The 11,899-nt window shown below is 35.9% G+C and overlaps 1 non-coding gene across 1 annotated transcript; it reads right to left on the bottom strand.

Moving 5' to 3' along the window:
- Positions 1 to 5,392: 5,392 nt before the first annotated feature.
- On the bottom strand, positions 5,393 to 5,464 carry TRNAC-GCA (transfer RNA cysteine (anticodon GCA)). The gene has a single exon. It is a non-coding gene; the product is annotated as a tRNA-Cys (tRNA).
- Between the last annotated feature and the right edge of the window lie 6,435 nt (positions 5,465 to 11,899).

Below are 11,899 nucleotides of genomic sequence, written 5' to 3'. Positions count from 1 at the left end.
AGTAGTTATGGATTTCGGGCTCTATAGTGTGGGCTCAGTAGTTTGTGACACAGGGTCTTAGTTGCCCTGTGGCAGGTGGGATCTTCCTGGACCAGGGATCACACTGTTTTCCGCATTAGCAGGTGGATTCTTTACCGCTGAGCCACCATGGAAGTCTGGAAAATCCTTTTATTGTTTTTCTCTACCTTCCCATACTGAAAAAAAAAAAAAAAGATTCCCTACCACTGATTTGCTGGTGCTCAGAGATTTAAAAGCAATGCCATGCTTGTGACATTGTATTTATATAAAGCTTCATGGACAAATTTTCAAAACCCTATTTCCTCTTCTTTTGTTCTCTAGTATTACTTGCCTACAAACATTCTCTTCCAATCAGATAAGCCCTTGCTGCAGAGTCAGTTTAATTATTCTTATATATTTATATCATCGCCTAGGCTGATATAAGTTATTAAAAGTTCTGTTGAGAACAGTATGGGCACTCTCTCTAAGGTGTTGTTCCCTCTTTGTTATAATCAGCTCAGGCTGCTATAATGGAACATCATAGACTGGGTGACTTAAATAACATCCAGAATCAAGGTACCAGCTGTTTTAGTCCCTGATGAGGACACGCTTCCTGGTCTGCAGATTTACCTCCTAAAGACCTCACCACTAAATACCACTACCTTGGGAATTAAAATTCAACATATGAATTTTGGAGAAACACAAACATTTACTTTGTAATACTCTTTAACCTAAGTCTTAACATTTTAAGGAATAAAACATAAAGTTTTTTTTTCTGTATGTTTGAGTACTGGATCCTTGGACAGTGACCAGGTATTTCTAAAAGGAGATCTCTGCCTGGTGGGCATAGAGGTAGGGAAGTTTACTTATAATGAAGAAAGAGGATTTGTATTTACCAAGCACCCTCAGAAGGTAGAAGAAATATGATGGACCTATCCCATTATTTATATTGTTTAATCCTTACAACAATTTTGTAAAGTGTATTTTCTTACCTCAGTTTTGTGTATGAAGATATCACTGTTCATGAAGTTTGAGTAACTCTTCAAAATTGCTCAATTTTTAAGTAGCATAGACCAGACTAGCTATATATATATATATATATATATATATATATATATACACACACACACACACATACATATATGTATATATATGTAGTTTTATAATTTGTTGCATAGTGTTTGACTTGGGCCTCAGTTAAGGGTTTTTGGCTACTATATTAGTGTAGTTCATTCGCTCAGTCATGTCTGATTCTGCAACCCCACGGACTGCAGCATGCCAGGCTTCCCTGTCCATCACCAACTCCTGGAACTTGCTCTGACTCGTGTCCATCGAGTTAGTGATCCCATCCAACCATCTCATCCATGTTGTCCCCTCCTTCTCCTGTCTTCAACCTTTCCAAGCATCAGGCTTTTTTCCAATGAGTCAGTTCTTCACATCAGGTGGCCAAGGATTGGAGCCTCAGCTTCAGTATCCAATAAATGTTCAAGAATGATTTCCTTTAGGATTGACTGGTTTGATCTCCTTGCTGTCCAAGGGACTCTCAAGCATCTTTCTCCAATGCCACAGTTCAAAAGCATCAATTTTTTGGCACTCATCTTTCTTTATGGTCCAACACTCAAATCCATACTGTGAGTATAGTTTGTGGTTTTGGATCATATCAGTCTCTCTAAAGCAGTGATCCCTTTGTAGCAATAATAATTGGGATAAAGTAGGATGGGACAAAAGGGTAATGGATGAGTTATCAGAGTAAACTTTTTTGAGAAGGCTGACTCTGAAATGAGATTTAATGAAACAATGGAGGGACTCTAAATCTAGGTGGGAGTAATATCATCTGCAAAGGCATAGAGTTTTCTAGCAAAATGTTCTAAAAACAACAAAAGCAAATTTTTTCACAGTGATAGGGGTAGTACTGAAAAAGAAAAATTTCAGAAAGTTACCAAGTTCCAGTATTTATACTTCTGTTGCAAAAGGGGAAATATATATATCTTGGAGAAAACCAAAAAGCAGCAAACAGAGGTGAAACGAAGTTTGGAAACACTGCCATGATGTGTTTTGGGATAGCACCTTAGAAGTGGTCTCCAGGAACAAGCAATAATCACAGAAAACAGTGATTCATATTTTTAAAATAAAGTAAGATGAATAAAATGCTAATATTTAAAATCATTAAGTACAAAATGTTAATAGATTTTTTCAGGCTTTTTTTTACCAGAATTTTGTAAATTTAAGAACATGCAGAAATAGATTTTCTTTGTAATTTTAACATGTTTAGGAGATGAAGGTTTAAAATGCATAAAGATATAGGAACTAATTTGCTTAAAATTTCATCATCTAAAATGGCCAAATATCACTTTGGTCATTTACTTGAGACTTATTTTTCTTACTAAAATAATAAACATGAGAGATAACCTCATTTTTCCTTTGTTATACTTTTCTATAATACTATTTCTCCTAGGTCCTTAGAGGGCCAGTTCTCTAACTTACACATAGAATTTTTTTGTCTTTGTTTCTAAGTTTTTTAATCTTACTACTTATATTAATAAAAATATTTAATATAATATTGATTGAAATGTAGATAGGTGACAGTCACAGGAAATTTACTTTCTCCTGTCCTTTCCATCTCTTCTCTTTTCTACAAAAAGCCCTAAAACCAAAGATTCTCCTTTGGAGTAAGAGGAGAAATGAAAGACAGAGATTATCTGATAGCAAAGAGACCCAGTAAAAGAATAAGAGCAAGATTTTTTTTTTTTTAAAGCATTTGGAAGAAAAACATTTTACATTTAAAATGGCCTGGTCAGATATATTCAGATGACTAACCACCCTGTTTATAAGATAGTGAAGACCAAATTACTAGACACTTAAGATGAGTCAGGATGAATAGATCAAGGCAAAATGAGATAACTCTTTTTGAAGTCTAATTAAGTAGTTAATTTATTCAAGTGCATTAAAAGGGACTTTACAAACACCAAAATTCTTTTTAATTTAGAAAAAGCACATTTTTCAGTGAAAATGTTCCTGGGTCTTCCAGGTATATATTGCAGTTCAGTAAAAGTGTTCTTGGGGATTCCGTGAAATTCTTCCTGGGTGTTCACTGAAAATGTTGCTGGGTCTTCAGAGAAAATGTTCCTGGGTCATCCAAGCATACACTGCAGTTAATAAGAGGCTACAAAACTGAGAAATACTTTTATAACTTGGTTACAACTTACTAAAATCAACATTCTTTTGTTGATAACATGTCATTTAATTTCTTTGTTATTCTGTACAAAGAATTCTATATTGTTGTTTAAATCCCATAGTAAACTCTTGAGAGTCCCTTGGACTGCAAGGAGAGCCAACCAGGCCATCCTGAAGGAGATCAGTCCTGGGTGTTCATTGGAAGGACTGATGCTGAAGCTGAAACTCCAATACTTTGGCCACCTGATGCAAAGAGCTGACTCATTGGAAAAGACCCTGATACTGGGAGGGATTGAGGGTTGGAGGAGAAGGGGGCGACAGAGGATGAGATGGCTGGATGGCATCACTGACCTGATGGACATGGGTTTGAGTAAACTCCGGGAGTGGTGATAGACAGGGAGGGCTGGTGTGCTGCGATTCATGGGGTCGCAAAGAGTTGAACATGACTGAGCGAATGAATTGAATTGAACTGAAATACTGTTTAAGGAGAATAAAAAGGATACATAAAATTGCCATGTGGGTTAGCTTGTTTGAAAAATTGGCTACAATTTTCCTCTCTTTGCAATGTGACTTGGGTAGTTATTCCCCCTAATGTTTCAATGCAGCTGTCTTTTCCTACTGCTTTTGATATTACCTCTTTAAATAAATGTATATGAGAGCCAGTAAAATACTATCTTTATCCTCCATGCAATTGTAAAATTTGAATTTATAAAATTAGGATTTAAATGCTACTAGTCCATTGTGCCATGTGTCTTTTTGTATTTAATAATCCTAAAGTGAGCATTGGTATAGTCTTTCTTTTAGATACAAATCTTCCTTAGCTTCAAATATTTCAAATTTCAGTAAAATAATCACTAGTCTACTGAATCTTACCTCTCCTATTTGGTGACTAATGCTAAACATGGTCCCTAATCCTTTTTGTAGTATTCTAAAAGAGGGGCAATAAACCTTATAAACAGCCATGCTTCTTTAAAATGTTCAGATGTATCACTCTTTGTGATCATTTTTCATTGCTAACTCCTCTTTGTTTATTTCTGTTCTTCCTAGCAAAACTATCATGTCACTTCAGGGAAAATAGCTAAATCATCCTCATACAAAGTTCAGCTAGAGCTTTTTTTATTACGGTAAAATTAAGTCTCATTCAGTAGGGAGTGGGCTATTCTGCAAAATGTCATATACATTTTGCAGATTGAATGAGATAATCCCATGAAGTACTAATTGAATGTTAAACTGAATACTCCTTAAAAATATTAGCTAATAGCCATCATCATCATCATCATCATTGTTGTCCTTATTGTCATTGTCCTCATCATTGTTGTCATCATCATTATTAACATCATCATCATCATCACTATCACTTATAACTTACTTTTGAGATCATGATTTTCACTTTTAACATAGTTCAAAGTCCCTGTCACAAATTTTTAAGTCATTCCATAACTTTTCTCTTACTATAAAATCATATACCATTTTTCAAGCTCAAGAAAAATATTGCCTTTTCCATGATCTCCTTGCCAATGAGCTTTTTTCCCACTTTTTCCTTTCATTGAGCCAATTTAGCATACATTACTTCTACCACTATTTTTTGTTCTTTTATGCATCTAGGTTTAGTCACGTCTCTTTAAACATTTTATTTTTGTTTGGATAATTGCATATATACATAAAATGAATTATACTCACCTTAAGTGTAAACTAAATGAATTTTTCCTAATCTACTTTAATGAAATAACAACTCATATCAAGATAAAATCACTTCCAGCAGCCCATAGAGTTCAGTTGTATACTTTCCTAGTTTCTCTCATTCTCACTTCCCCTCTCACAGGAAATCCACTTTTAAGACTTATATAACCATGTATTAGTCTGACTGTTCTTGAACTAATACATAGAATTTATCATTCTGATATAGTTTGAATTTTTATTGGAAATAATTACAATTTCTCAGGACATTGTGAAGAAATTATAGTAATGTCCTGTGCACCATTTACCTAGACTTTCCCAAGTTTAATGTCTTACCTAACTATAATATGACATCCATAACCAGAGAATTGATACTGGTATAATAACCAGATTTCACCAGTTAGTAATGGGTTTGTGTGTTAGTCGCTCAGTCGTGTCCAACTCTTTGCAACCCCATGAACTATAGCCCACCAGGCTCATCTGTCTATGGAATTCTTCAGGCAAGAATACTGGAATGGCTTGGCATTTCCTTCTCCAGGGGATCTTCCCAACCCAGGGATCGAACCCGGGTCTCCTGCATTGCAGGCAGATGCTTTACCGTCTGAGCTACTAGGGAAGCCAGTTAGTAATACATGTACTAAATTGCATGTGTGCAAGTGTGTGTGTTTCTATGCAATAAAATTACACATGCATATTTAAGTACCTAAACCACAGGACACAGAACTACCATTACCACAAGTCTCCCTTGTGCTCCTCCTTTGTAGCTACGCTCATGCATCATCACCACACCCATCCAACCTAGCTTCCTAAAACCTTGGCAAACAATAATCTGTTCATAATGTCTATAGACTTATTATTTCAAGTGGAATTTTACATAATGCATCCTTCTGAGACTGGCTTTTTTCTCATGTTGTGTTATTCCTTTGATGTTCATCCAAATTGCATGTGTCACAAGTCTGTTCGTTTGTTAGTTTTTTTAACCATTGAGTAGTTTTCGATGGTACAAGTGTGCCATGGTTTGTTTAACTATTCACCCGAAGAAGAATATTGGGTAGTTTCCAGTTTGGGGCTGTTAGAAGTAAAGATTCTATGAGCATCACTTTACAAGTATGTGCAGACATGAGTTTTTATTCATCTGGGATAATTGACTGAGACTCACTTACTAGCTCATGTAGTAAGTGTACTGTTAGGTTTTTTTTTTTTTTTTAAGAAACCATCAAATTCTTTTTAATTGTGTAATATTTTACATTCTCATTAGCAGTGTAAGAGAATTCAAGTTTCTCTGCATCTTTCCCATTATTGGAGTTATTATCAGTTTAAAATATTTTAGCCATTCTGATTTATGTAGTTTTAATTTTGTGTTGAATTGAAGTTTTAATTAACACTTTCATAATGACTAATGGTGGTGAGCGTTTTTTGAAGTGCTTATTTGTAATCTCAGTACTCTCTTCAATGGAATACATGGTTGTATATTTTTTCTCATTTTTAATTGGATAGTTGTTTATATTATATGAAATATATATTGTTAATCTGGGGAGTTATTTAAATATTGTTAGGTACAAATCAATATAGTGTGGTAGTTACAGGGTGATAGAAACATAGATCAATGGGACAGAATAGAGAACTCAGTGTCATAAAAATATGCAAAATTGACTAAGGTATAAAGCAATTTAATGGAGAAGGGATAAGCTTTTCAACATATTGGGCTGGAACAATTGAATATCTGTATTAAAAAAAATGAAACTATATCAGACTTTATACCAAAATTAATTCAAAATGGTTCTTGAAGTAAAGCATAAATGTAAATCTAATGTTTAGTAAAGTAAAAAAGTAGGAAAAAATCTTTAGAACCTAGACTAGACCAAAAAAAAAAACCCTCTTAGACCTGGTATTAAAAATGATTCATGCAAGTAAAAATTCATAAATCCAACCTCATGAAAATTAGAAACTTTTGCCTTATTAAAATCTTTGTTAAAAATATTTGAAAGACTGGGAGAAAATTTCAAATGATTCTAACACTTTTCAGTTCAGTTCAGTTGCTCACTCTTTTGCGACTCCTTGCGACTCCATGAACCGCAGCATGCCAGGCCTCCCTGTCCACCCATGTCCATTGACTCGGTGATGCCATCCAACCATCTCATCCTCTGTCATCCCCTTCTCCTCCTGCCCTCAATCTTTCCCAGCATCAGGGTCTTTTTCAATGAGTCATTTCTTTGCATTAGGTGGCCAAAGTATTGGAGTTTCAGCTTCATCATCAGTCCTACCAATGAACACCCAGGACTGACCTCCTTTAGGATGGACTAGTTGGATCTCCTTGCAGTCCAAGGGACTCTCAAGAATCCTCTCCAACACCACAGCTCAAAAGAATTAATTCTTCGGTTCTCAGCTTTCTTTTAATCCAACTCTCACATCCACACATGACCACTGGAAAAGCCATAGCCTTGACTAGATGGACCTTTGTTGACAAAGTAATGTCTCTGCTTTTTAATATGCTGTCTAGGTTGGTCACAGCTTTCCTTCCAAGGAGTAAGCGTCTTTTAATTTCATGGTTGCAATCACCATCTGCAGTGATTTTGCAGCCCAGAAAAATATAGTCAGCCACTGTTTCCACCGTTTCCCCATCTATTTGCCATGAAGTGATGAGACCGGATGCCATGATCTTAGTTTTCTGAATGTTGAGCTTTAAGCCAACTTTTTCACTCTCCTCTTTCACTTTCATCAAGAGGCTCTTTAGTTCTTCTTCACTCTCTGCGTAAGGGTGGTGTCATCTGCATATCTGAAGTTATTGATATTTCTCCTGGCAATCTTGAGTCCAGCTTATGTTTTTTCCAGCCCAGTGTTTCTCATGATTTACTCTGCATAGAAGTTAAATAATCAGGGTGACAATATACAGCCTTGATGTACTCCTTTCCCTATTTGGAACCAGTCTGTTGTTCCATGTCCAGTTCTAACTGTTGCTTCCTGACCTGCATACAGGTTTCTCAAGAGGCAGGTCAGGTGGTCTGATATGCCCATCTCTTTCAGAATTTTCCACAGTTTATTGTGATTCACACAGTCAAAGGCTTTGGCATAGTCAATAAAGCAGAACTAGGTGTTTTATGGAGTTCTCTTGCTTTTTTGATGGTCCAGTGGATGTTGGCAATTTGATCTCTGGTTCCTCTGCCTTTTCTAAAACCAGCTTGAACATCTGAAAGTTCATGGTTCACATATTGCTGAAGCCTGGCTTGGAGAATTTTGAGCATTACTTTACTAGGGTGTGGGATGAATGCAATTGTGTGGTAGTTTGAGCAATCTTCTGCATTGTCTTTCTTTGGGATTGGAATGAAAACTGACCTTTTCCAGATACTGTGGCCACTGCTGAGTTTCCCAAATTTGCTGGCATATTGAGTGCAGTGCTTTCACAGCATCATGTTTTAGGATTTTAAATAGCTCAACTGGAATTCCATCACCTTCACTAGCTTTGTTCATAGTGATGCTTCCTGTGGCCCACTTGACTTCACATTCCAGGATGTCTGTCTCTAGGTTAGTGATCACACCATCGTGATTATCTGGGTCATGAAGGTCTCTTTTGTACAGTTCTTCTATGTATTCTTGCCACCTCTTCTTAATATCTTCTGCTTCTGTTAAGTCCCTACCATCTCTGTCCTTTATTGAGCCCATCTTTGCATGCAATGTTCCCTTTTTATCTCTAATAATCTTGAAGACATCTCTAGTCTTTCCCATTCTATTGTTTTCCTCTATTTCTTTGCATTGATTGCTGAGGAAGGCTTTCTTATCTCTCCTTGCTATTCTTTGGAACTCTGGATTCAAATAGGTAAATACTTCCTTTTCTCCTTTGCTTTCTGCTTCTCTTCTTTTCACAGCTATTTGAAAGGCCTCCTCAGACAGCCATTTTGCTTTTTTGCATTTCTTTCTCTTGGGGATGTTCTTGATTCCTGTCTCCTGTACAATGTCATGAACCTCCGTCCATAGTTCATCAGGCACTTTTGAGGACAGGAATTAGATTTGTGTCTCTTCTCATACTTCATCTACAAACAAAGCTAAATATAAATAGTAAGCAAACTTGAGATAAATCTTGAAAGCTGTCTGATAGTCTCTTTCTACTTGGTGTCAAAGACAGTAAATTATTCCAGAATGCACAGGGAAAACCCTGACTTGGTATTACATAATTCATGAAAGAAAATTTGAAACTTTTTGAGAGCTCCAGTTTTCATGGACCCTGTTTAACACAATGTTTCTGTGAAAATAATGTGCATTGTTTACCATGCAAGGGTCATACTCTAACGTCCTTGTTGACAAGTGTAACTGATTGCAGTGGAACCACTCTTGACAAGACTTGGGTCTGCGCACTTTGCAGAATTTGAGTGTCCTACCACAGTGTTGCTTCAAGTCAATAGGAAAAAAGTACCAATCTCCTGAAAAGTCCTTTTAGGTATATCCTGGCTATCAAATGTCAACACAGCTGACAAACTGGCCAGCAAACTGCAAGTATTAGATATCACACAGTGATTATAAAAATTTACAGCTGTCTACTAAAATGAGAATGTCTCCCATGGGTGTGAAAGTAAAATGTGAAGATTAGCTGATAAAGCACTCTGCTCTGTCTTTTTATTTCATGAACTAAGATCACAGAGATGTGAGAATGTCATCTACAAGGTTCAACAAAATGTTCACCACAATTTAGAACATGATATTGGATTTTTTTGCAGCATCTTTCTTATGTAAGACAGTTTTTAAACTACTTTGCAAGCTAGGGTGAAGTTGTTAATTTGCAAGATAAACTTAAAAAATATTAAAATGAACCTAAATTATCATCACTAATTTTCAGAAATGAATTACATTCGCAAGTAATCACTAATTGTGGCATAGGTATTGCTGTCATGTTAAAAAATACTGCTAATTTGAAGATGAGAGTAGGGTCATCCATTTTTCAATCGTGTCAAGAGCGGTTAAGAGTTTTAACAAGAAAATTAGGACTATGACTGAATTTTGGTCTGATGCTTGCAATTGTGTAAAAGGAAATTTTCTTATGTGTCAATGTAAATAATATAATTAGCAGGGGGACATGCCTTTATTAGTAAATCTGGATTAAGTCAATAGTTGGTTATTAGAATTTTGTCTGAATGTCAATGGAATTGTTAAAAAAGGGAGCTGGTTATTTTAGTATAATGTGTGGATCAATAGAAAATACAGAAATGTCCTAAAGGTGAAGCAGACACAGATAAAGAATGAACAAGAGACACATAAAGCAAATTTTGCAAATTACTCTCAAATCATCCTATTGCCACTTTTATGAGATTGATGTGCCTTCTTAGTATACAACTTTCTAGTCCAATAACTACCTAATTTAACACTTTATTTCCTCTCTTGGATGTCATGCTACCTGCATCTCTCTGTCTTCAGTATCTTTCCATCACATCTCTATTACCAGGTTAACTTTTCTAAAGCACAATTCTTATTACAATAATTTTAGACTAACAAATTTGACTAACAATTAAAGCTGTAGTAATTTAGCATGACAAAGTTATTAACTCTTTGGCCTCAATTTATCATCACAGGAATATTTCCCATTCTTTCCCATCAGTTGTCCAAATAAGTAAGATATGCCATGCATAGTACCTACTCTCATTGTAGCCTCTTTTCACTGGAATTTTCTTGCTAGCTTGTATGATTTTGTTTCCCTTACATTAAACTTGTAAACAGTATAAAATACTGGAGAAGCCACTTCTGACAGTATACTAGAAACATATGCAGTACACTGGGATTTGTGTAATTACTTGTTGAGGAAATAGAATCTGGTAAAAAATAAATTTTCTTTTTCAAAAATATGAATGGAGAAACATCAAACTGGATGAGTTAATTAGCAGTGGATATTGATGCTAAAATATGCATTCATAGGAGCTTTGAAGCTGATCTGAGGCCATGAGTAGTAAAAAATTAGCTGATGTTATTAAAAGAGAGAATATATAGATGATTAGAAGCAATAAGAGGGCATCAGTGTACAACAGTCATGAAGAAAGGATTGTTAGAGAGATGCCAGCAGACATGATAAGAGGCTCTATATAACAGAGATTCTGACAGCATTATCAGTCAGAATCTGCCTTGACTCCAGGCCCCTCAGTATCAATCCTGCTGATAATGATGCTACCTAATTGGGTTGCAGATTTCATTTTGTTAGATTTGTTGACAAATTACCTTTTATATTTCCATAGAATGTAAGTTCCTCATCAGCCTTTAAAACAGTTCTGGAGATTCAGGCTAGGTTCCTGCTTCTCTTGAGGTGCAGGAACAACCCCGAATCATGCTCTGTTCTTAGTGAATGGCTGGTCCATTTCCAAGGTAACCAGCAATCACAGGAGTCAAGTACAGAATTTATTCCTAAAATAATTTCTAGTATTACTATAGTTTCCATTCTGCAGGTTTAGAGCAGGATCCATTTAGTAGATTTAGGCTCTTTTTTGTTGTTGTTCTTTAAAAATTAACCATCACAAATCAAGCACAAATCAAACATCATGACTACAGTTACTTCTTGAATTGCTCTATTAAGAAAATGTAGTATATTGTATAAAGCAGTCTGTATATAGTATATACCTTTAATTCTTGGTTAAAGAATCTTTGGATAACACCAAAATGTACACAGTAATGATACTGCTTAACATCATATCAGCATCATTTATCTACCTGGAAAATGAAAATTCTCAGTAAAGGAGTGATACAGATTAGCAACCATACGGGGAGTCTCAGGTGGCTCAGTGGGTAAAGAATCCACCTACCATGCAGGAGACACGAGTTCAATCCCTGGGTGGGGAAGGGCCCTAGAGGAGGGTATGGCAATCCACTTCAGTATTCTTCTGGAAAATCCCATGGACAAATGTGCCTGGTGGGCTACAGTCCATAGTGTTGCAAAGAGTCCGGCGTAACTGAAGCAACTGAACAAACACATACAGCACAGCAAGCATATGCAATTAACAGAAAATAGCAATGAGAGGGACTAGACATAAAAATGCAAGCATTTGATGTTTCCCTGAATTCTCCTATTATGTGTACTTAT

The sequence above is a fragment of the Odocoileus virginianus genome, chromosome 15 (genome assembly GCF_023699985.2).
Source record: "Odocoileus virginianus isolate 20LAN1187 ecotype Illinois chromosome 15, Ovbor_1.2, whole genome shotgun sequence".
Lineage (NCBI taxonomy): Eukaryota > Metazoa > Chordata > Mammalia > Artiodactyla > Cervidae > Odocoileus > Odocoileus virginianus.
This window is presented reverse-complemented; position numbering and strand designations above follow the sequence as displayed.